Here is a 27,070-nt window from a genome sequence, read left to right as displayed (position 1 = left end):
CTAGAATTAGAATACAGACGGGACTGAAAGATGTCACTCCAACCCTGGATTGCCAGGAGCTATATATTTCAGTTGTTCAAGGTGACCTTTGTCTGACACTGTTTGCTGTGACCAAGTGGCAAGTGTACTATAATGATAGTACTAAACAGGGCACCTGCCCTTTTTTCAAATACAAAAATATAAACAGCGGCCTTCGTTTAGATGTGATCTTAAATTAACAAATTTATGCATCGTTTTCGTGTGTTTTTTAATTCGTCTGATCTGTCACTGACATATGTATTGCAAGTGAAATCATGTATTGCAAATAACACGTTCCCACTGTATGTTTACAGAGTCAAGGAAACATATGTCTGTCACAGGTTGTACACATATACAGCTATATGCAACCATCTCAAGAAAATGGAAGGAACATTTTTGAACAATGCTCTGCATTGCGACTTAGTATCGCCATACATATACCCTGGTATATTCATCACTGCCAGCCGATTGCATATTAGGCCGCAATTAGGCTGAAACATAACTATATGTCAGATAATTACTAAACTATTCAATGTACATTATTTACATTTGCATATGTTCTATCACTAAATACACGCACATTGTCTACGTATGACGTACATCAGATGGAATATACGTCATCTGCATTGATTAGGCACGCTATATGTCAAAGGACGCAACATGTTAATAGTAGGGTCAATATTAAGCAGTAAACATAATATATTTCCAGGAAATGAAAAATGCAATGAACTTTCAGTTATAAGGAATCCATAATCATGTACATCGAAGGTAACAATGGAGTTTGTTCGGAAATAATTTCAATCTATAATGCGCTCGAGTAAGAATTAATAATGCATGTACGACAGACTGTCATGTCCATTTTACAGAACAGTGGATTGTGAGATGTTGACCAGGTGCCAGGCCGCTGTGTGGGTAAAATCGCAATGTTTTCTAGTTGGGTGGTTACAATCTGCAATGCACTATACAAATATAAAGTACCCGGCATGCATGTCGACATAAGGCTACAAGATGCGTCGAATATTGAATCGATAATTTGTTGAATATTATTAAACATTATTCATCTTGCTATGGCGCCGTAATTGCCAGTGAGCGTATGCAGTGTCAAACATTGCGATTCAAGTGCTTCCAAAATACGAACGCTTTTAAAAAAAGATGTATTAACACACGATTGTAGGGAATCAGTTTGTTTATCAATAGAAAAAAACTTGGCGCATACGCAGAGCGATACCTATCACCCTCTGATCTGTAGACAGCTCGGAATGAATATCTAATTCTTAGACTTGATGCATTCTATTTCTGTATACCATGCGTGCTCAGAAGCGTAAATTGACGCTTGATGTGCCGACGATCTTTAAACAGATACAACTTAAATAGGTTAATGCAGTCTTTAGATTGTCGCAATATACCCTCAGATTCAGGAGAGCTACTCCAGAGTGCATAAATTGAAAACAATTTTGATCCCAAGATCATCTAAAGATAAAACACACTTGATTGCATAAAGGATACATCTGAATAGGTAATATAACGATGAGTGTAACTACACAATTCTGCTCTGTCCGTTCATACGCACTAATACGCAGAAAATTAAATATAATGTACACATATATTCTAGTGTTATAATTACAAACGCAAACAGAGTAAATAACAAATGATTGAGGGAGATAGCTACATATATTATAGAACGGAAAACGCGCAAAAGTATCAACGTGAACGCCACAAAGAGCGTAGATATATGATATAGTAATGGAGTCAACTAGTCTTATTCTTGGGGATGGCTGGCTGTTTTGATAATAGACATATAGTCATTCGATAACCACACCCATCAATGTTATACTGTTATATTATTTTTTATACCAAATGTTGTTGGAATATATATATATTTTTACAAGTCGACTTGCGGATGAGCTACCTTTTGCTGTAGTTCAAATCATTCTAATCATTTCAGGATACACTTCAACACTTTCTCGTGAATAGACTCACTAATATGAACTCATCACTCATCACCATGGTAACAATGACGTCAGTGTCGCTCATTCGGACTGTCTCAGGGTGGCACTCAGTGCCGAGCGCGTAATTTATTATTAACGAGAACCCCTGGGGTGTAGCGGTGCAACCTACAGATCGGATTTTCACTCCTCGCAGCTAAAACATCGTTGTTTGTCAGCTTGTAATTATATGGTCCAGGCGCATGCCTAACTGTGCAATAGTCGAATTTTGTCGCAGGTGTGTAACGGTATATTTCACCAATTTCTAGCTAATCAGCTGTACGATGGCCGATTTAAAATGACTTTGTCCCATTTTTCTGAAGGTCGAGGTATTTCGTGAAATTGCAAATAAAAAAAACTAACCATACGTATTATATAAGTGTACATCACCTTAATATTATAATTGATATATGTATGCATTTTAGTCTATTGTGAATATTAAATCTTTTTTTTTAAACAAATCTTTAAAAAAGAATAAATCTTATATAGCCGAGATAATACTTCATTTTACCCAATTTCTGAGGTGAACTTTACATGATCTCAAAGGTTGATAATTTTGCAATATAATGTATTATTTCAAATTGATGTAGAATTTCGCAAAACTTTAATTATTTCTTTTATTCTCTTGATTTCGAATAAATTTCCCATTGGCTAAATATTTTTTTCTGATTTTGCAAAAAATTTAAAGTTTTTATTTTCTATTTACTAGCACAGCTATAAATTTATGACAAATGAACAAATCAGAGAGAAAACATCTGTGCAGAGTTTGAATTTCATCAATTCGACAATCATCAGCTTTTAAGAAAGTAGAACGATTATGACATTGCTTGTCTGGTGTGGTTGGATTAAATATTGACCATGGATAGTTGGCACATTTTATAGATAAGGACTCTGATACAGATCGACTAGTTCAAATTGGTTTTAACTGTGATGTATTGCTTCAAAAATTGTGTTTGTTCTAAAATTGACTGAGCCACGGCCAAACAAATGAGATATCATCCCTAGACACCGCTCATAACAACATGCGCTTCAGTCCGTTTAATGTGCTGTAGAATAAGGTATATCTTTATTCAGGGAATATCGACAAATCGAATTTGTGAAATTGTTTCTGTCCCTTTACACTGACTGGACGACAACGTTTCGGTGACAGATTGTTATGTTTTACTCGACTGATATAAAGAGGGACTAGCATTAATATTAGTTTTATTAAATCTAAGAAAACGATGAACCTAACATGTCGCATTCGTTATCCTTCCTTAAATTGCAGCGATCTCCTCATTAAAACGCGCACAGCTGATTTGAGCTGATGTGTGACTGAATAAGCTTGTTTTCCTATTATTATGTGTGTATGTGTGTCTCGTAACGCTCGTTATACATTCCTGTTTATTCGAGTCACTGAGAAAGTAGTTGCCAAAGGTGACACCACCAGGATTGTTCTTCAAACTCACTGATATTTTACTGAATATATTACATTTTCTTTAGATCAGTTGTTCAAACTAAAGTATGAAATAGAGTAGCTAGCTTTTTGATGGTGTGAACACCTGGAAAAGAATGTATTTATAAAAATATTCCCATTAAGCACATCTCTCGTCACTTGTACCAACCGCATAATGATACACCTCTCGGAGTGCCATCACCAGTGGCGCTATATTCTTGTTCACGTATATTGTCTCCTTTTACTACAGAAAGCATTACACGTTACTACCTCATGCTCCCATCCACGTTCCAAAAAACGACATACCTCGACAACACTTGAAACAAGACAGACCATCGAACATTGTCTGTTGTAGGCAAATATGTCATTAAGCATCTAAGTAAGAAACCATATAATCTGCTGATCAAATACTCCCTGAGTACACATTTATCGACCGCTGTATTGCAAACATGTCCTACTTGAATGCAGTAACGGATTTGCGTAAAGTGTATATATGTCCGTTCTTGTCAGTTTAGACATGTATGTTTAGCATCGCCATGGTACGTCCATTGTGTGGTACTCTTGGAAGTTACGCTAATACTATCCCACTAGAGTTTGATAATGCAGTGTTGTCTGCATACACAATGTTCGATTTTCTAGGCTGAAAACCTCTTCATGTGATATATAATCAAACAATACATGTGATCAGAGCAGTTGTGTGTCTGTGAGCCATTTCGATTTTATTCAGTATCTTTTGTTGAAAATCCATGTCAGTGAAACATGGTGAATGAATGAACAAATCAATTCTCGAATTTAATATTAATATTAGTTTCGAATTGTTTATCAAAAACAAAAAATAAGCCCAAAAAACGAATTTTATTATTTTGATACAACAGTTTAAGATCACTTATTGAGGTTTAGTTCTATGCATTTATTGTATTATCAAATGAATAATTATGTATTTATTGTATTTGTAGGTATGCTTTTACACATCGAAGGTGTGGTTAATCACAACATGTGGCATATGTATATTAAGAGCCCATGGGAATGAATTCAACCAGAGGTACATTACTTGGGGTTTGCAACTACGGTGACATGATACCAAGATCCCGTTCCAATCTCGCTCTCGCATAAGCGTTCCAACTTAGAAAAAATCGAATGCGCATGCCCGAGGTAACTAGGTTACTGGGATGTCCGGGTGGATCAAAATAGCTGCTCACGATATGACGGATTACGATAACTATATTTTCTGTACATTTTTTATGTATTACATTTTTTCACTATGAATGTGGTAATACATGTGGTATATTGTTTTATTACAAACCGCCTTTGTCATGTCAGAAGGTCGTAGCATCAGTCTCGCTATCTACGAGATGAGACTTGAATGGGATCTTGACATGATGTCACCATACAGTACTATGCGCGTTGCAAACCCCAAGTAATGTACCTCTGATTCAACTTATTGTTTAAATTTGGGGAACTGCCAATCAGGGTGATTTATTTATTTTTCTCATGTGAAAGTAAATCATTGAAAGTTTGTCAACCATTTTTATTTCAAAAAACAATTCAGGAATATAATTTATCTGATTGTAGACAAGAATAGTATTTGGGTCATGCATTCGTGTGTGGTTTGCAGGATTATAAATATAAGTCGGTTGTCGGCAATGTCATAATTTAACTGTCATCCAGATTCAGAAAAATACGCACATAAGAAAGATCATTTTATAATTTTTTTTAAGGCTGTTTGGCGGATTCCCTCTCCTTACACACATATTTGCAAATTTGTATACAGTGCATTTTAACTCTTAAAATACTGATAGAAATATCCTCCAACCTCAACTCCTAAAATACTGACACTAATACTATGAAATACTGCAGAAATTCTGTATGGCAAGGTGTCAATATTCAGTGAAATATGGGATTCCAATATATTGGATGTCTGGAAAACATTAAGTAGTTTTTTATCATAGCCGTAATCCTTATACCTTCCTTAATAATTTTTTAATCATATTCCTCCAAAACGCATATATACAAATATATATTAAATCTATTATTAACAATATTAATTTTTACTGGCACGATAACTTCGACCTTGTTTCAGACTTTGTGTTTTTGTGGTTCTACTCGCAGCTGTAGTAATATTTGTTTGTAAACAGTCAAAATCCCCAGACAGAAACCAAGATACGTTGTTTTCATTTGCTCATAACACAATCACGTAATTTGAAGCCACGTGATTTGTTTGCGCAAGTGCAAGTAAATTGTATCATTTAATTTTACACCGACATCCCTGGTGACTGCGCACCTTTGTGTGTACATTCAACCGCAATGTGCAATATCTATCCATCTACTAGCTTTTAGTGTTTTGGGGGTTGATGTTGTCATATTCAAATGTTTCAATATAATCAGCAAATATATGGTTCTACGATAGTTAGGAAACAAGGAAATCCCAGGGGGCTGACATGACATACAGCAAGTATGTACAGTACAGTACAGTACAGTACTGTACACTGGAATCTCATTTACTAGATTTGTTATTCACTCGATTGAAATTATAAGTACAGGCACTAGTCACGTGATATATCTTTTGAGCATGCGTAGTAGTTTAAATATAGAACCGTTTTAAAGCTTTTTACTCTAAATGTATGCATAACATGTGCAACTATTCGTGATAAAAGTTCATCGAATTCTCCCCACAAATTATTCAATTAAAGATCATGTATTTATACCCTGCAGTTTATTTTCTAAACGAATACGCCCACCTGAACGCGTTATATCCGGAGAACTGTTTCGAGAGTGGAAGATGGACGTATAATAATGTACGATATCGAGAGATTTCAAGTTCAGTTATATAAATGTTGCCCATGCTATGACCAACACTGTCCCTGCGCAACATGTGTAGCACTGACTATACATATAAACCAAATTAGACACAGGTAAACAAAAAAACAATCTTTCAGCGAAAAAAAGGTATTTGAGGGAGAAAATATAAACCGCAGAAAAAATTTCATCATAAAGACATAAGATATGAATCCGTTTTTTTAAGCTCATCGGCGGTAACATAATATGCGAACACAGAATACGTATATCTAATCATTTACGGGGTGATACGGAGTACCACATCAACATATTATAATATTATTATTTGAACTTGACATTGTCACATGGAAAATTGCAGCACCGGGGAATATTACGAAAACCACATCACCAAGTCAGTACTCAACAGCGCCCTCATGCAGACGTTCATTAAATATACCTTTTAAAAAATCAAACTTGTATAATTAGAAATACCGCCGACTATATCTCCAATCGCTTTGGATTCTTAAATAATTTGGTTATGTCATGTTTGCAGCTTATTAGTTTATCAATATATTAGTTGACTTGTTACCTTTTAAGACAAAAATGATTTACATGAATCGACAGTGATGGCGCTACATAAATTTACAAATGAAGCCTTATTCTTCTGTAATAAATGAAAAAAGACAATACGGTTTTACTGAACGCCAAAATATATGTAATGTTTTATCATTTTTCCATGTTATATTTTGCCGCTTTATAAACGGTCGCGTTCAACATCAGAAGTAAGCATTACCAGAGAATATTGAGCGTGCATATATCTTTTTAAAAAAAAAAATTGCATTATCAATCGTATCGATCTACGTGACCTGGGGCATAGCTGCGGGTCAGCCACGATCGACGATCAATTGTACGCGTTGTTGCTTTGCGTTGATATAATATACTCAAGTGCCTCTTTAGATGTAGTACCAATTTAAACTCTCAATACGCGAGCGGTGCCTATGAACAGTTGAATTCAACCAGTTGTTCGAAGTACAGCATTGCATGAATATCAAATGACTATATATATAAACCAGTTGTTGATTCACAACAACCAAAGCATGCATATAATCAAAAGTACAAGTTATATTTCATATTTCCTGAAATAATCGCAGTAAGCATGTTACATTATCACATGTTACGGCCAATTTAATCATGATAGACGTAAGAATGGGGCATCTGTATATATACAACAATGCTAATTATGTAGTGAAACGACATGTGCGAAGCGCACAACGTTTAACTCGTATCAATCTGATTAAAATCTGATGTAGTGTACGGGCTTTAATTATTTTGGCTATAAACTTATTTTAATTTTATTTGTTATTACTTTTGTTACTAATTTTATTTTATTTTATTTTATTTTATTTTATTTTATTTTATTTTATTTTATTTTATTTTATTTTATTATTTTACTTTGATTTTGATTTTGTGATTTTTTTAATTCCGCCCTACCTACATCTGAGCCGATGCCTATGTAACGAGATTTCAACGAGACCCACTATCGACGATTTTAGTCAACGAATCACATACCTCCTTCTATAGCGCACATGATGACGTCACCGGGCGGACACACTCAAATAAAATGGCGGATTATACCGACGTTAGCGACCGAGAATAACACGGCTTTTCGGTAAGTTTATCATTGTCAAATGCAACGAAAGTCATTTTTATGTTAATATTGTGGCTCGAATGGTTCGACTTTAGATCGTTATTTTGCATAGTTATTCTGGGAGTGACGATTTTGTTTCCGCCGTTTCGACCGAACACCAGTGTCTTTTTCCTGTCGCCTGCCCTGGAGACGGGTGATGTTTTGTTGAAGATCGGGCCAACATCGTCTACGGTATTGAAACCGTAGCTGTAAATATTCATCAAATTGTATCATCATTTTGTACATTATACAATAACTCTTTATTAAAGTGATTGAGCTGATTTGAACTGGAATAAAATATTTTTTTTATTGGAACACATCGCAATTGATCAGGAAATATTTTTTTGCTACAATTTTCTGCCAGTGCGTCGATGCCGTGGGCCGGTGACCGTTATACAATTTAAAATCAGTTTGCATTGTTTACTATAGCTGTTTGCAGTGTTCTAATCATTACGATTTACTTATTTTTTTGCTTCCATTCTAGATAATTATGCTCAGTGATGTAAAATTGAAGCGATGACTGAATGAACGAACCTTGGTTGGCGAAGATGTATCTGGAAGTGTACACATTTGTTGGAAGTGAAAAAAATATTCAATGTAATGACAAAAATTGTAAAATGCTGTGGAATTTCTTTTGCAAATAAAAATATACTAGCAATTTTCTATTAATGGTTTATTCAAGTGAGCAAAATATAATGTACAGAAAGATTGCCCGTAGAGTATCGCTACACTGAAAAGTAAGCAACCGACAGCCTGTATAAAAAGGGGGCTGTGATTGGCTGTTACTTATGCGAGATTTGAACGGGACTTACATAGGCGTCGGATCAGATGTAGGTAGGGCACAAAATCAAAATCAAAGTAAAATAATAAAATAAAAGGGCATTAATAACAAAAGTAATAAAAAATAAAATTAAAATAAGTTTATAGCCACAATAATTAAAGCCCATACACTACATCAGATTTTAATCAGATTGAACTCGTATATGATTGTACACGACGGATACAATGTCGTACTGCACATAATTGCAATAACACGAGACGTTAAGCTGACACCTCCCCTGTTCCTTACTGGTCTAAGATTCATACGTCATCATTAACGAGGTTTTTAAAGCAAGGCTTCCATAATAATATATAGAATTACTATATTTTAATGGTATATCTTAAGGTACGTGGGAGTAGATTGGTTTAATGTGTTAACTGATCCAAGCATTTAATAGGCTTTCCATTACCGTATTTCATAGACACCCACGTATTGGTATCAATTAGCATGCAATAAAAATTTAAACTATAATATGTAGTTATGAATACATATAGAAGTATTGAGCGATATCAAAGTGTTTACACACCATAGAAAAGTAAAGTTGCTAGAAAAATTGAGAGCAATAAACAACGAGAGAAGACAGACAGACAGACAGACAGACAGACAGACAGACAGACAGTCGAATCACTTCCGATTGCCCATCGGACGATAGCTGTCACCATAATACAGTAAGTATCAAACTATGAGTAATTTCCCCGATGTATCTCAATGACGTAGGGAGAGTGAAATTACATCTTTCAATTATATTACAACGTATCTGACGGTGTCGTAGATATGAATGTAATAGTATTACTATAATTTCTTCAATTGCATCCTAATAAAATTGTAACCGACGATCGAAACAGAGACTCTTGATATAAAATGACATGTATACAATTAACAAAGCGTGGGCGATATAGTCAGAGCAATTGAATCTAAATAATCACATATCTTGTATTTTTTTCCCAGAAAAGATATTTATTCAATCATCACTTAATTATTTTGTGGAATGGCGACCAGCATCGTTTTCAATTCGAGATTACTGTGTATAGTTTCCCATACAATAAAATAATTTGGTTCGATGGAGCAGTCTGTTGGACATTGACACATATTCACATTGTTGTTGCTCAAGACGCATGTCCAAATATGGAGTAACGATCCGAATGGTGTATGTATCCTATGTGAAAAACAATAATTGGCTTTTTCTATATCGCTACGTGAATTGTTAGAAAAAACATCAAAAGTTCATTGTATGATAAAAAAAATAGTTTACCTAGTCGAGAAACATAGAGTAATTTCGTGTACATTCAATATATGTATGAGATTAATTGTTACTAAGCCGCCATTTTGTTTTTGAGGGTTTTGCCTGCGCTAATATTATGAAATCTTTTTTTTCAAATTGGTTACATACTTATTTAGGGTCAAAATCGTCTGTAATAAAAGTAATAGGTTTTGGTTTTACATTGAACATCAGATGTTGCCACGTATGGCGAGAATTATAATACTATATATATAATACGAGGCGCCATTTTGTTTTATTTATAACATCGGGTAAAAGACGACAGTTTATATATTAAAGCAATCAATGATCTTGAGGCACTACGCACGATTGTTTAATATACTGATATTTGTGTTGTTGTTTTGCGCATGGATCTTGTTGCAAAAAACAGTGCCGCCTAATTTCCCTAGATAATACTATATTTTCAATTTACAGTGACGATACGGACAGCAACAAAGTAATTCGTATCGACTTTCGAATTCACAGTGTTGGTCTCCGATCGTCAAACTCGAATTGAATTTTCAGCATTGAAAGTAACAGCATACAAGTTGCATTCTAGTTATTTCAAAATTGTTCATATAGCGAAAATGAAAATGTCAGAATTGTTTATAAATAGCAGAAAAGTGTCGAACTGATTGCCCTGTGTTTCTGATCCCGGATTCCTCTGTTTACAAGTGCACGCACGTCTGGGTAATTTGTGTTGCAAATCCGATTTACATGGAAAAAGTTGTTTTATCACATTTTGCGTTTGATTTGTCCCCAAGGGATCGGAGTTCGTAACAGTCGCACATGCAAATGTTTCTGTAACTTCTTTTTAAGTATAGCAGAAGTGTGACAAAGAAATAGAATAGAATAGAATAGAAATCACACCCCATCTCACCTCACCCTACCATTGAATCGCGATTTCGATCAGTTTATTCCACATACATACATCATCAGGGGCTTACCACTAAATGACTTGTTGTATCCGATGTCTTTAATGTCAGTAATTCATTCACATGAGGTTAATTGGAAAATGGATTTTGTAATGGATATGTTACATGACGTAAGGTTTCAGCATTCGAAAACACTGCAAGAATGTCACACATTTTAATCGATTTCAACATATTGACTTAACCACGTTTCAAACAAATGAATCATAAAACACGTGTTAGTCTGTACGTGTATGTACGTATGTGGGAATAATATCCACTTTCGAATTCTGTCTAGAACACATTCCTTGCTTATATGCGATGTTCCAAATACTCTATTCTGTAATACAGTGTTTGAACTCATTATTACACGTGTTAAAATGCAGCAGAATGTAATCATGTTTTAAAAGAAATGTATTTGCTTATTAAATTATGTAAACATACCGCACCAATGATTCCTAGTTTGTATGGATTACTCGATAATTATGTTTTTGCATTAAAGAATATTTTATGTTATCAAAATACCCAGATTACGTGGGAGCGCCCCAGGCAATCATGCTGGCGATTGTACATTAGTGAAATATAATATAGCATGTTCGCGTGTTATGATCGTATTAGTACTACCTGTGTGGCCATTTATTACGCAAGAATGCGTATACAAATTTGTGGTTCGTTCCCCTGTCATATCTCTATATGATTCATTTTATTACTGGATGTGTTTTTTGTTAAAGTTATCTCGTAACTACAACAATTCGGCGAAAAGCGTTCACATAAATAATTTACGGGCTTTAAACTTCGAATGATTTTGAACGTGGATTTGTTTTTTATAGCACAATGATGGAATGCCGATCTGTCAGAAGGGAATATGGCTTTGGGGTACCCTAACTTCATCAAAATTGACAATCATCAAATGTGTATAGCACATTATTAAGCATAGAAATATTATCAAAAACAGTTTCGCGTTTGTCGAATCCTACGAGATGTGTTGTGCCACTACGACGCTAGGAACTTTATTTGCACTGTGTTACGTCAGAATTCCCGCATAACGCGGGACCTCGCAGTGAACAGAAAATCGTCCAAGGTAGTTTGCGTATAAATCTTTGAATATTTGGCGGTGTGAGTGTACCATAGTAATCCAAGTATTTGTTTGTTTGATTTTTCTACATTTGAAGCTCAGACTGATTGTGAAACAATGAAGTGCTAGGGCCATTCAGACCTTCCAAAAACATGGGACATTTTAATAAAATTAAAAACATATTAAAGTTTAGACAAGATGTGCTATTTTCCATGGAAACGTTCTGATTACCATAGGTTGAGGATGGAGCTTATGTAAGATTTTAATCATCCTACTTCTTTGAAATTATTTTTGTTTTTTAATGACTTCCACCTCAAATAACGCATCGTCTCAGAAATGCCGCAATTCCCACTGAAATTGTTAATGAATTTAACTAAATTCCATTGAAAAGAACATTTTTGCAAAAAGTGCAGGGAGGAAATTAAAATAAGTATCCGCAGAATAGTGTGTAGCATATAAATAGCGAATAATATGGTAAATTGTATTAGCATCATTTATCTGTTGTTATACAGAAAATGTATTCCCTGGGGGCTCGCTGTACCAATTTGCCTTATCTTCAATAACGCAAATACTGCGAGATCATCTCCCAATATTAACACGGGTGTTTCTGCTCATCAATGCTTGAAATTCTTCTTCATTTTCTTGTTAGTGTGATAGTCTGTCTGTTTTCTGTTCTTTGTACTTTCTGTTCTCGGATTTATAAATTTGCCCCAAACGACTTAAAAATTAACGGTTGTTGTTTCCACTTGTTTTAGACAATCTATAGATGTCATGGCGGCACATGGCGTCACGTAGTCAAGTACAACGAATCAGCTGAAGATAAGGATAGCCTTTTAGTGTACAATGGCGTGGAATCGGATCAAAAGATCTAAAATCATTTTGTTTTGGTCTAATGGTTGTAGTGTATTGACTAAACGTATCTTGACCTCTGGGTCACATCTCATTTGCATATTGTAAGACGACGTGAGTTGGTAAATAAAGATGGCTGCGTAACTTAGTTGAATCTGTTTTTTGTGTTAAATCTGACGCATCCGGCATTTAAACATCGGCCGCGATCGTTCAATTGGCGACGAGGACGGGATCGAAGTCACAAGTTTAATTTGAGATGGCTTCAAATATTGATATTGTAGCCTTCCGCCGTTTGATTGCAAAAGTGACCCCACTAGCGTATCGACTAGATGGAAAAGGTGAAAGAAAGCGTTCGAGTTCTATATCGTCGGAAAGGGTGTCAAAGATGACAACCAAAAGAGAGCCTTGCAAGCGTTATGAACATTGAACGCGTATTTCATACCTCAGCTAAATGCAATATATGAGAGACATGTGTTTCGTCAAATGAAACAAGAGGAGGGTGAAACTATAGATCAGTTCATTTCAAGACTGCAACATCAAGCACAAAATTGTGAGTTCACAATACTGATGAACAAATCAGAGATCAAGTTATAGATAAATGCAAGTCGTCATTGTTGCGCCGTAAGCTCCTAGAAAAGGGAAAATCCCTAACCCTAAAAGTGGTGCAAGATACAGCACGGGCCTTAGAAGTAGTTGATGTTCAATTAAAGACTATGGAAGGTGAATTTAAACGTGAAGTCAACCAAGTCCATAAAGGTCAAAGGCCACAAAAGAAGCCAGGAAGAGAGAAAAGGAAATGTTATCGTTGTGGTAAAGAGGGACATTTCGCCAGGGATAGAGAATGCCCAGCAAGATCTGCGAACTGTAACAAATGTCATCTAACAGGACATTTTGCAGTAGTATGCAAGACTAAGAAACATACCAAGGGTAACGCAGAGAAAGTTGGTATACAGGGAAACTCAGACAAAGAGAAATTGTATTGTGTACAGACAAATGGTGACTATGTATTTGCTGTTCATCCAGAGAATAACTCAAATGACACTGGTGTGATTAGTGTCACGGTGGGTGGAGTAGTTATTTCAGACATGCTCATTGATTCTGGAGCAACATGTAATGTGATTTGTGAAACAACATGGTCTACCTTGAAACAAAAAGGAATTGTCTGTAAAGCTGAGAGGTCAACACAGTCGCTGTATTCTTATGAAGCAGATAAGCCATTGGAAGTCCTTGGGAAATTACAAGCCACTGCTCAAGTTGCCAATAATATGACAAATGCTGAATTTATCGTATTTAAAGACAAAGGTCGTTCACTGTTGGGACGAAAAACAGCACAAGAGCTCGGAGTGTTGAAGCTTGGACTGCAGGCAAACATGATTGGCACACAAAATGTGCGTGATAAATTTCCTAAGTGCTTTAATGGGTTAGGAAAATTGAATGATTACCAGGCGAAGATCAACATTGATCCAGACATACCACCGGTGGCACAGAAACCACGGAGAACACCATTCAGCCTCAGAAGCAAAATAGAAGACAAGCTGACTGAATTGATTAAATTATGTGTAGATATGCGTCAGGCAAATCAGGCAGTAGTCAGAGAGAGACATCCGATACCAACCGTAGATGAAATATTAGAAAGCATGAACCAAAGCACGGTCTTTACAAAGTTAGACCTCAAGTGGGGGTTTCATAAGATCGAGTTGGAGGAATCGTCTAGAAGTATCACAACATTTGCTACACATAACGGTTTGTTCCGATATAAATGGCTGATGTTTGGCATTAGTTCTGCCCCAGAACTGTACCAACACATCATACAACAAGTATTGACTGGATGTGATGGAGCCGTAAATATATCTGACGATGTGGTGATACATGCTCCTGACAATGAAACCCATGATCAAAGATTAATTGAAGGTCTGAAATGCTTTGAAGAAAAGGGTCTGACACTGAATGCGGAGAAATGCGTATTTCGAATGTCTCATTTAAAATTCATGGGAAGTATGCTGATTAGACATGGTATCCGTCCAATTACCGAAAAAGTAGAAGAAGTCTTAAATGCTCGTGCACCAGAGAATTCAACAGAAGTGAGAAGTTTTCTGGAATTGGTAAATTTCTCTGCCCGATATATACCAAACTTAGCCACAGTAGCCAAGCCACTCCGCAAATTAACACGCTAAGGAACCAAATTTGAATAGCAAACCGAACAACAACACCCATTTGACCGCTTGAAAAATGAGTTAGCTAATGCACGGACTTTAGCCTACTTTGATCAGAATGCTGAAACTACAGTGATTACAGATGCTAGTCCAGTAGGACTAGGCGTAATCTTGATACAGAAACAGAACGGTGAAAATAGAGTTGTGTGTTATGCCAGTAGAAGTCTGTCAGATGTAGAAAGGAGAGGCCCTTGCCATAGTTTGGGCTTGTAAGAGATTCAATTTATACTTAATATGTGGTATTGAATTTAAACTGTTAACAGACCACCAGCCGTTAAAGGTGATATATTCACATAAGTCAAAGCCATCTGCCCGAATTGAACGTTGGGTTCTACGTTTACAGCCCTACAACTTTACTGTGGAATACATACCTGGGTCGAAGAACATCGCAGATGCACTGTCTAGACTAGTTGACAATAATAAGAGTGAACATAGTGATGACACGGAGGGATACATTCGTTATGTAGCAGAATATGCGGCACCACATGCGATACCAATAAGATTAATAGAACGAGTGTCTGAACAGGATGAGGAAATTACTGAGCTTAGAGAATGCATAGCATTGGGAAATTGGAATAATTGCCCTACCCGACAGATAGTGATAAAGCTGAAACTCAACAAAGCGATAAAGACACTGATAATTCATGTGATGTAACTTCTGAATGTGAAAGTGATGCAACCTTACCTGAACCACCAGATAGAGCAAAACGTACAGTTCAGGCACCCAAGTATTTAAAGGATTATTTGTGTTATTGAACTATTGAATTGTTTAATGAGATACATAGATAGGGTAACAGCATGGAAAACGAGGCAGAATAATCCTCCCAGCTGTACGTAGGTTTTGGTAGTCCACCCTGACCTACTAGAATAGTTTAAGTTTATTGTTATATTAGAGTTAGTAGTTATTTGGAAACAATGCCAGATTGTGAGTTTGTAAACTGTTGTTATATGAGTTAACAACATACAATTATATCAAGAGACATTAGGTGCTAGAAACTATATCAACCTCCAGGACACTTTCGTTTAAATGAGTGATATAGTGTTCCGGGAAAAAGAGGGATTGTAGCGTATTGACTAAACGTATCTTGACCTCTGGGTCACATCTCATTTGCATATTGTAAGACGACGTAAGTTGATAAATAAAGATGGATGCATAACTTAGTTGAATCTGTTGTTTGTGTTAAATCCGACGCACCGGGCACTTAAACATCGGCCGCGATCGTTCAATGGTGAAAACGTGATGCTATCTTTCGGTGAACGGGTATTGTATGTGTAAAAAAATAAATAGCTTGCGGTATTTACAGTCCCCATTCAACTGGATATGAGAGTTTCGGTTGTACCAATATAGCCGATGTTAAAATAATACGCACCAACAATGATACTCGACAGCAACGAGACTCGTTTAAATTGTAGATTTAAAAGGGGGAAAATCCGTTTCCGCTGTTTTCAATTCAAACGAAAATAAATTGGTAGATTTGAGAGTATATTGATAGGGTGATCTGTAACAACACTAACAGTAATTGGGACTATACAGGTGGAGTATGTGCCTGAAAATATACCCTATTTTATATACCTTTCAAATGTTCTCTTCCCAACCTCCTAGTCCGTGAATAATATCTCTACGCTAAAATTGAAACCAATAACACCGGGCATAATAATGATTGTATGTGGACCAAATTAAGAAATTTATCTGCTTAATAGTTTGTACATAGACCAACTAGTTCTCAATTTCCATTGCCTCTTTTTCAAGAAAAGACTAATAACTAGTCAGAATTCCTATTATGCGTTTTGTTGTGTTTTTATGTGGTATTTGTTGAGTTAGTTTGGCTGGTACTGTGTTGTGTTGTGTTGTATGGCTGCGTTGAATTGTATTGCTTTGTGCTGTTTAGCGTTACGTTGCTCTGTATTGTGCTTCATTGTGTACCAAATATGAATAATATTAGTATGTCTCTTTAATAGAATCCACTGAAACCATATATAGTAGAAGAAATTACATATACAATTCCTGACAATTATCAAGAGAATGTAATAGTATACTTTATGCAAAGCTGTAGCTGAGGGGCCAAATTATCCGCCATCTTGCCTCGTGCGATAGCTGACAATAAACACTATGCGAACTTGACAAATTATCGTCCCTTTACTATTGTTTGTTTTCATGCACATAGATAGAGCAAGATAGTTATTGTCGAACTGAAGCTCACTAAATTGAATGCTGGTACGCACCTCATTAAGGGCTGGGGACAATTGGAAATGATAGTATTGGCGTATCAACAATATCACTGCAAATTAAACTTTCAAAATCAACATGTTTCGAAATTTCACTGTGCTAATTTCATATTTGATTTTTTGTATATTAGTCGAATCCCCAGCATAATATTATTAAGCACCGCATGGCAACCGACGACAATATTATTGAAACCCTATTGCTTTGCCTATGCAATTTCCTTCTGGCACATATACAGATACATTTCCCTCTAAAGAATATCCGCCATAAGTCTGGAGGCTGCAAATTATCTACTTCGTTTACAAGATAAAAATATGTGAGAAGCATTGAAAGAGACGTGCATTGATACCTTCAATTTTGAACGGCAGAATAATTCAGATATTGCGTTCAGATCATGTATTTCTCGATTGACCACATCATTATACCTTTATAACACGAACACGAACCCGGAAGAGCATTAAGTTTGTGGCAGTTTATTGGTGATGGTAGTGGCTATTCTACCGGTACCAGGAGTGGCAGTATCTTAGTAGTGGCAGTGGAGGTTATGTTGGTAGTGGCGGTTTAATAGTAAGACAGTATCCGTTATACCCCCAATAACAACAGTGGGAGTTTGCTGACATTGGTTGTTGTGTTTATGTTTGTAGTGGTTGTAGTGTCAGTGGTGGTTATACTGGTAACAGTGACAGGATAAGTTTACTGGTGGTGGTGGTGGCAGTGGCGGTTATGTTGCTGGCGAATGCAGTGACTTTCAGTTTGCTGGTGGTGGTGTTGGTGGTGGTGTTTTATGATGGTGGCAGTGGTCTTTATACTGGCGGTGATTGCATGACTCAGTTTGGTAGTGGTGGCAGTGGCGGCAGTTTCAAGTTGGTGGCAGTGGTGATTACTAGTATATTGCTGGTGACAGTGGCGGTTATGATGGTAGTGGTTGTGGTGGGAGTTCGCTGGTGGTTATATTGATGGTAGCGACGACTGACATGGTTGTGATAGGTGGGAATAGGTGGTGATGTTGTCATGATAGTGATGCACCTTATATTAATGCTGTAATAGAAACGAGTAATAACAATACAGGCGTATAGTATATAATAAACATTCTCTCCATTCGACTTAGAACATACTAATCTCTGTTGTATAAAATCATCAATTCATTAATACATATCACACTCATTACGTTTCCATGGTTTCGCAGCGTACAATCTCAATATATAATCAAACCTAATTTGTAGGTACAACCACTCATGTGCACGAGTGCACTGTCCCATGAACAAAATAAATCATCTCGCTTCTAATGTCCGCGTGTAAGTGGCAGATTAACGATGCGTTAATTAACATATTTAAGTAAACGTTCTCTTTTGTTGCGCGATTTATTCTATACATTTAACACAATCAATTCATAGTGGTTCGAGCGTAACTAGGGGCATAAAGGACGACGAACTTTAGATTATTGCGTGATATCAGAGACGGGATGTGCGCAATAATGGGCGACACGCAGTCGAGCCAATTTGTAAGCGTTTATTCCCATCAAAGCTCTGATATCACGCAATATTGGGCAATTCGGAGTCCTTTATTTCAATTGTAATACCACGAAATACCGAATAATGAATATCCGGTAGTGGTAGCGAGAAAAAAATCGATAAGATGATAAACGCGTCGAAGTATTTGTATTGCATTCTCCTGGACCAGCAAACGACATACGAACACACGTCAAATAAAAATTTCCAGCACAGAATCGGGTGTATCGCTAATAACATGTATCAGTGTCATAAACATCTTCCCATTAAAAAAAACTTTCTTACATCCCTCGAGCCACAGTAGTTAATTTTCTTGGTATCTTTTTCGGTATTTCACACATTTATAACCGCAATACAACAATCTTGTTTTAATTAATATTATCGATCGCTCTGATTAAAGCGGGAGAGTCGTCACCTGCTCACGCGCGGGAATTGAGTCCTAAGCAATAACAACACACCTAAAAAGACAAAGGCTCATGGGTAAACGCTTGTTGTAAACAATGACACGGTATGGCCATCTGACGCATGCGCGGGTGACCACTCCCCCGTTTTAAACATTAGACGAAAATGGCCGCCGAGATGTCGCTGTGAGCGCGACTCAAACAGTATTCCATTGTGTCTACTGTACTCTATGTAACACTTATTTCCGGAATGGCCCCTCATATTATATTGATAATAATAACCACGCATTTGTCACTTAAGTAATAAGTATGCCCCTGTATATTTAATGTAAAAAGTAGACACTCATACAAATTTTAAGAGACATACTATGCATGGTATTTGAAATGATGTTTTTAATTTGAAAATGCATCTGCGTTAGAAGACTTCTTACCGCATGTGGTCATTGCTCCACGTGATATAGGTACGCACGTGATCCGATTATATTAAGTGTCTACTTTCGCAAGATTTGTTCCACGTGAAGTGGTCATTCAGACATTATCTCTAATATACATATCACTAAAAGAGACTGAAGGCGTAACAAAGAAATAATTTGACATAATCTATCGCCATACATCTGAATCGTGACTGCCATTAACAAAGTCAACACACTGCCAGTATATCTTATCTACCACTAGGAGAAAAAAAACGCTCCCTGGTGTTCTACTTGCTGACATCTGTAGCACAAAGGTGGGCGGGTTAATTAGACCCTTGGGCAGTACTCTCTGTATTTTCTCTCTCCGTCTCTCATCCATAGTAATAATTGCTGTTAGGATCGATAATTCCATACAGTTGGTTGGGCTGTACTAAACATGATCGTTTTACCGGAATCCCGCTGACAGAAATATGATACCGTGAATTCGATTTGTTGGCACTGAACAAATTGCGCACTTGACATGCGCATATTTGTCTGAATAGAACACATCCGTTATGAAAACTCCATCAAATATTACAACTTTTTTGTCTATATTTTATTGAACGATATTATCCTCTTTGTACCATTAATATAAAGAGGAGGATTGCTGTTATTAAGTGGCTGTGCAAGTAACCTAACAGCTAATTAAATTTGAGCATTTGGCGGTCAATAGATGTGAGTATTGACTTCTCAGTCTTTCAAGGGCTCCGTATACCGACGTTTAGTGCATTTATTTATTTCATCAAAATAATTTTATTACTCATTGCGTATCGTATATACATGTTGATTTCATTACATTGTTCATTTAACTGGAAATATTTGATTTAGGTCCGATCAGGGGTTGATTGACCCCCAGTGTAGTGTGATGTTTTTTTTTGTGTTAGCAGTCGTCCGTACATAGTTGACAGCTACAAAAATCTTATATGTGACAGTAACTTTGGGATTATAGAATATAGATACATACAAATCATTGGAAGTGTGATAAAACAGCTACTTGTGAATGGAGAATATTCTGGGTGCTGTCATTGAAAAATTGTCGATACAGCCTTTTAGCACATGTTTGTTTTATTCGGTGTATTAATACAAATATTGACCCCAGTCTTGGTCGATATACAGATCTGTCAGTTCAAAAGGCCACACTCAAAAACAATTGAAAAACATGGAGGTAATGTGCCTGCAGCTGGCAGCGCAATATCTTGTTCACGCATGCGCAGATCGACTTTCATGTAGTTTCGTAAAAACAAAACAGAAACTCACATCACCGCATCGTTTTTAAATAAACCTAAGATCAGAAACACATCATATTTTGGCATAAACTGAGAAATTAAAATTGTCTTAAATGGACGTATCATTGTTCATTGGTGTCTGATATGATGTAAATGAATAACAAAGATGAATAATTATTGCCATGATATAAAGATGCTAACATTATTTAGGCATTACTACGTTTGTTCGTCAACATGAATGACGTTAATGTCAATATGCAACAAAATGCTAACACTCATTACATAAACTTACGACAATTACACGTCTTTATATTTATGGCATGACATGACATAACATAGCATTACACGATATAGGAAAACATGAAATTAAAACATAACATGATATAGCATTACACGACATAGAAAAATATGAAATGACAGCGTAATATAACATGACATAGCATTAAATGACATAGAAAAACATGAAATGACAGCGTAACATGATATGACATAGCATTTCACGACATAGGAAAACATGAAATGACAGCGTAACATGATATGACATAGCATTACACGACATAAGAAAACATGAAATTACAACATAACATAACATGACATAGCATTACACGACATAGGAGAACATGAAATGACAGCGTAACATAACATGACATCGCATTGCACGACATAGAAAAACATACAATGACAGCGTAACATGACATAGCAATACACGACATAGAAAAACATGAAATGACAGCGTAACATGACATGACATAGCATTGCACGACATAGGACAACATGAAATGACAGCATAACATAACATGACATAGCATTACACGACATAGAAAAACATGAAATGACAGCGTAACATGACATGACATAGCATTACACGACATAGAAAAACATGAAATGACAGCGTAACATGACATGACATAGCATTACACGACATAGGAAAACATGAAATGACAGCGTAACATGACATAACATAGCATTACACGACATAGAAAAACATGAAATGACAGCGTAACATGACATGACATAGCATTGCACGACATAGGAAAACATGAATTACAACATAACATAACATGACATAGGCAAACATGAAATGACAGCGTAACATAACATGACATAGCATTACACGACATAGAAAAACATGAAATGACAGCGTAACATGACATGACATAGCATTACACGACATAGAAAAACATGAAATTGACAGCGTAACAGGGCATGCCACTCATAAAGAGGCATCAATAGTTTCACAACGTTGGGGTCGGGTTCATTTACTAAAACACCCTAAATAATCAAACAAATTATTATCCCTTCGTCTTTCATATGATTGCAAATTCAAGGTATAAAAACTGATCACTTAGTTCTATAATTCTTGCTACATACGAATACTGGACAAATCTATAAATAAAAACTCATTTACCAAATTTCCTAGCTTTTAAAAGCATTTGTGAGAAGTATCGTTAATCATTTATTTATACTAGTTCCGATTAATTGAGCATGAATATATTTGAATTTAAATTGAAATGTCCTACAGGCAGTTTACGAAGAGAATTAAATTTTGTTTATTCTGTGGTATTTCTTTTAAGTGCTTCTGACTTTTTTTTGAAAAAACGGAGAGGTCGACCATGCCCATTAAATTGTCAGCATGAATTCACTTCCGAAACGTCAAATTTTACGTTTGTAAAATGCATTCGCTATGATGAAGGGTATAAAATCGAGCAACACACTCATCTAATGGACGAGAGTGGTAACATGAAAATACGCTGGGAAATGTGTTCTGGTGATATAGTAAGATTTAGGTCACTGCCTGGCATAAATGCACAGTAGTAACGGGAAACACATCCCCATTTTCGAATGATCATTCACGTATTCATACATTGTTAAACATTTTGTGTGAGTTATTAACTTTTTTTGCCAGTAACAACGTCGCCATGCAGACAATAAACAAGAAGAGTAATACAATTATATATCTCCCTCTTTATTCCTGATATTAGTGAGTACGACTTAAATGAGATACGACTTTCGCATAACCTTTTGACCCATTGACCCCTGAGTGTCTTTCACCGTCATCATGCATTGAATGCTGACTCAAATCTACCGTAAAATCGTTTCATTTCAAGCCTCAGTCGCCACTGTTTGTTATTTTCAAGTTTGCAATTTCTTGCCGGTTCTTCTATTGATATTCATTGGTGACTGCCAGTCCATCTACACTTCATGGCAAAACATAGGCAATTTCAACAATAACGTAATGAAGCCAATAGACCAGAAGAACTGGGGGAGGTGTCATTCGGCTGCGAATTTTGCCAGACTAACTTTATTGATCAATTTGAGGGTCCCGGTGCCGAAAGTGCTTGTTAGTTCTCAATTCCAGTTTGAAACCACGTTCTGTCAAATTAGTGTGAACAACCTTCTGTGGGGCATCCAGTCGACATTTCGTGTAATACACGAATACAAGGGATTGTTGAGCTTTGACTTTGAAATTAAGTCACGTCAAGTCATTGTAAGTGCTACTAAATAAGGTTCATGATATTCGAATTCAGTCAATTTAGAACTACTGAGAATGAATATTTTGTATGATATCGTTATTCGATTTCGCCTCAATTATGAAAATATTTTTTTTAAAAAGCTATTTAGTTTATTAATGTATAATATGTTGTACGTAAAATCTACATCGAATTTATGCACAAGAATCCAATATTAGACTGGAAATACTAGACCAAGAGGTTCCTGGGCACGCCATATTTGTTCTAATGTTTGCATGCTTGCAATAAACAAGCTGATACAGCCTCGCTGTTTTAGGTGCATACTATAAAACAAAACAAAGCAACCGGGCTAGGCGTTTTCAAGAAGTAGTTATGAATAGCATTTCTGACCAAAAATAACGACAATATTCATTCTAGAATTAAAGTTGTTGCCAGCCAAAAGAATCAACAAATCTTAGAGAGGTATCATATAATTCCGCTTCAATTATGTTTCTTACATATTTCATGACTATGCAGAGACAATTATTGATGTTGGCGACCCCATTAATTATTGATGGGGTGACAAGGAGAGATCGTTTGAAATCGAGAATCTAAGTTTGACAAAAATGACAATAATGCTTATTCAGAAGATCACCTATTTTTAGACAATGCCGTATATGAATAAAAAAAACTTCATCATTAAATTAACGATTTAATATTTTAATATTTTATGTTTATAGCAATTGTTCGCAGCATAGTAATAACAGGAATAATAAAACACAGCAACGTACGCCTGAATATTAATAACTTCACTACCGGTTTTTAGTTGCTACCGGATATTCAAAGGGCATAACACTTTTGCATAATATTGGCTGTGTATTAACTTCTCAAATACAACTCGGAAAAACATTTGGGACAAAAACAAATATACTATTCAAAACCAAGTGTATGAGTTTGGCGAAAAGGACACTTACAACAAAAGAAACGACGAAATCTAAGAACTAGCTCAGGTGCATCCTTCATTGCCAACCATGGCTTGGATCAAAATAACGATTATTTCACCATATGTTAATGGAATGTATAATTGAAATGGCTATACACTATTTAAAGTGGAAACAAAATATACTCAATGTAGGGAAACAAATGACTGGCAACAATTGGCAGAACAAAACAACTGACTACATTGCGTAATAAATTTGAACCAGTAAGAGAGTACAATAAGAATGACATTTTGACTTCATAATGAATTGTATGTATTACACGATTAATAATAGTTATGCCTTTCAACAAATGACTGAAAGTTTGGAGAAAATGAATAAAATAGCAAACATAATTCTATTTTTTTTTATTTATTTACTACTCTTATTTTAGAAGTATCTTAAGATAAAGGGCAATAGGCAATCCATCCTACACTAGATCTGTTCTAGATTACGTAAATAGCAAGACAGCAATGGTCGTGCTATGTTTTATTTCAAAGTTACGTACTTGGTGACGATTCAACGATTAGTGGAATGGATACTGGTGAGTAAATTAAACACCTACAAAACGAATGGTCTTCACAGAAAAATCCATATAACGTTACTGCGCATGCGCATTGTAATCAATAGCACATCAATTTTGTGTTGCTTGTACTAGGCAATGTTTATCCGGGTCGTATTCCATTAGAAACTGAGCAAAATATACCGACATGAGTCTAGATTATTCAGGTCAAATAACATATAATGTGTTTTGTATGACTGATAGCTCGATGCAAAGTGGCTGGTCGTGTCACAGTTTAAGTCGCGTTACTGCACTGGGACATCTAATTCGTACTTTAAATTATTTCCACGGCTGCCATGCTACATAGTCTGCTTAATCGAGTCATTCAATTTAGGTTCAAACTATGATTTAATTCAGTTCAGATTGTGCTCGTGCATTCGGTATATATATTGTTTCCATGGTTACAGAATGGTTTATTTGGACCTAGGTCTTTTGGCGTGTCCTTACAAACAGGATATATATATTCCCTGGAGAACAATACTCGAATGTATGTGTGAAAAGTAGCGAGCGATAATTCTTTCATCTGGATGAATAATAGCATAGATTAAAACTACATTGAAAAAATCAAGAACACCTGAAAATCGTTTTTATTGTAGCCAATTATCCTAAACGATTCACACACACACTAAATGCACATAGAGTCACGTGATATAAACAGTCAAGTTATTATCATTTAACGCTAGTTATCACATTATTTTAGTGATATCATTCATAGGCGCGATTGACTCAATTATTACGACGTAATTACAATGTGTGCATGCCTCCAATATTGCGAGTGTGTCATGTGTGCGGTGCACTGTGTTCCATTTCTGGAGGAAGCAATTGCAAAACACGTCTCTACAATAGAGCAATTACCCTGGTCGCTACGTCACATTCTCTGTGTTGCGACTCCACTATCAAAGTCGCTACATCATTACCTGTGTTGCTATGATATTATCTGTGTTGCAACGTCATTACATTTGTAACTACATCAATACCTTTGTTGCTATGTCATTACATTTGTTAAAACGTCACTGCTTTGTTGCTACGCTGTTTCGAGTCTTGCAAATTCCTCGGTCTGAACTCAATCGACTCATGCACGCAGAGTTAGATTTAAAATAAATCACGTATATTATCATACATGCCTAATGATTCCCTCGGCTCGTTTTATCCACCACATATATTACATGACAAAAACAAGTCTTACAATTCAATAAGGAAGTTGTATATTACCTTATTTAAATTTTGTTTGAAATTGCAGGAAGGATTAATATCGTTTTTTGCATTTTGGGAAATATATTCCTATTCATATACATCATGATGCAAACTACCGAAATAGCAAAAATCTTAAATCTATATTTTCAGTTTTACTCTTGCTTTGTTTTCACAATTTTCTAGAACCTTGGAAAGACACACTGCTGCTTGAAGACAAGTGTTTTTCACAACATACTAAATGTACATTGCTGCACTTGACATTGTGACCAAGCGCCACGTGAAAGTATTTGCACGAGGAGAGCGAAGCATAAAGTATTTTTCTCACGAACAAAAATCGCTAAAGGACTATATATCATGTCTCTATCAGGAAATAATGAATCCACTCTCGCACCTGATCACAACGATAGGTACGTGGTCGTGAACTCAATAACCAAAACCTAATACATAATGCGTAGTGCACTAATAAACGAATTATGTTACGTAGGTAAATTAATGATGCTGGACTTTGAATATAATTAATAACACAATTGCATAATATGTCGATTATTGCACGACGAGAAACAAGACTCACTATACAATGTGTTCTAGGGCAAGACCATCATTTCATTATGTGTTATGCATTGTTCTGTTTCTAGTCACCACCAAACATAGATAATGGTCATGCCCTTTTTTTAGAATATGTTATTTGTTTAAACATAGATACAACCCAAATAAATTATGGTCGTACCGTATTCCATTCCTATTCAGGCATGGTCATCACTAAATGGTGATGGTAGTAATACCATATTTCATCATGTTCTATATATTCAAGTGTAGTCACGCCGGGTACAACAATCATTTTTGTTCGTTGGTCAATTTATGCTTCAATGAAAACAAAACACATAACATATAGTACCACCATCTATATTGAGAGGATATATTATGCTTGAATCAGAAAAAAAAGATAGCACATAATGAAAAGAGGCACGAACATCATTCATGTTCGGTGGTGACTGAATTTCAAATTTGGTATTCATTTCAAAAATAATGGTTCGCCCCTTAGTTCTAAAT

At 35.9% G+C, this 27,070-nt stretch overlaps 1 protein-coding gene and 1 long non-coding RNA gene across 2 annotated transcripts in view; one reads left to right on the top strand and one right to left on the bottom strand.

Moving 5' to 3' along the window:
- LOC100372527 (GTPase-activating Rap/Ran-GAP domain-like protein 3) overlaps nucleotides 1-27,070 on the bottom strand; it is a 180,958-nt gene that overhangs the window by 143,026 nt on the left and 10,862 nt on the right. The gene's annotated exons all lie outside the window — the stretch shown is intronic.
- Nucleotides 7,679-8,510, top strand: LOC144349531 (uncharacterized). The gene is made up of 2 exons (XR_014926775.1): nucleotides 7,679-7,882; nucleotides 8,385-8,510. It is a non-coding gene; the product is annotated as an uncharacterized LOC144349531 (long non-coding RNA).

Source organism: Saccoglossus kowalevskii, chromosome 17 (assembly GCF_978046115.1).
Source record: "Saccoglossus kowalevskii chromosome 17, keSacKowa6.1, whole genome shotgun sequence".
Lineage (NCBI taxonomy): Eukaryota > Metazoa > Hemichordata > Enteropneusta > Harrimaniidae > Saccoglossus > Saccoglossus kowalevskii.
This window is presented reverse-complemented; position numbering and strand designations above follow the sequence as displayed.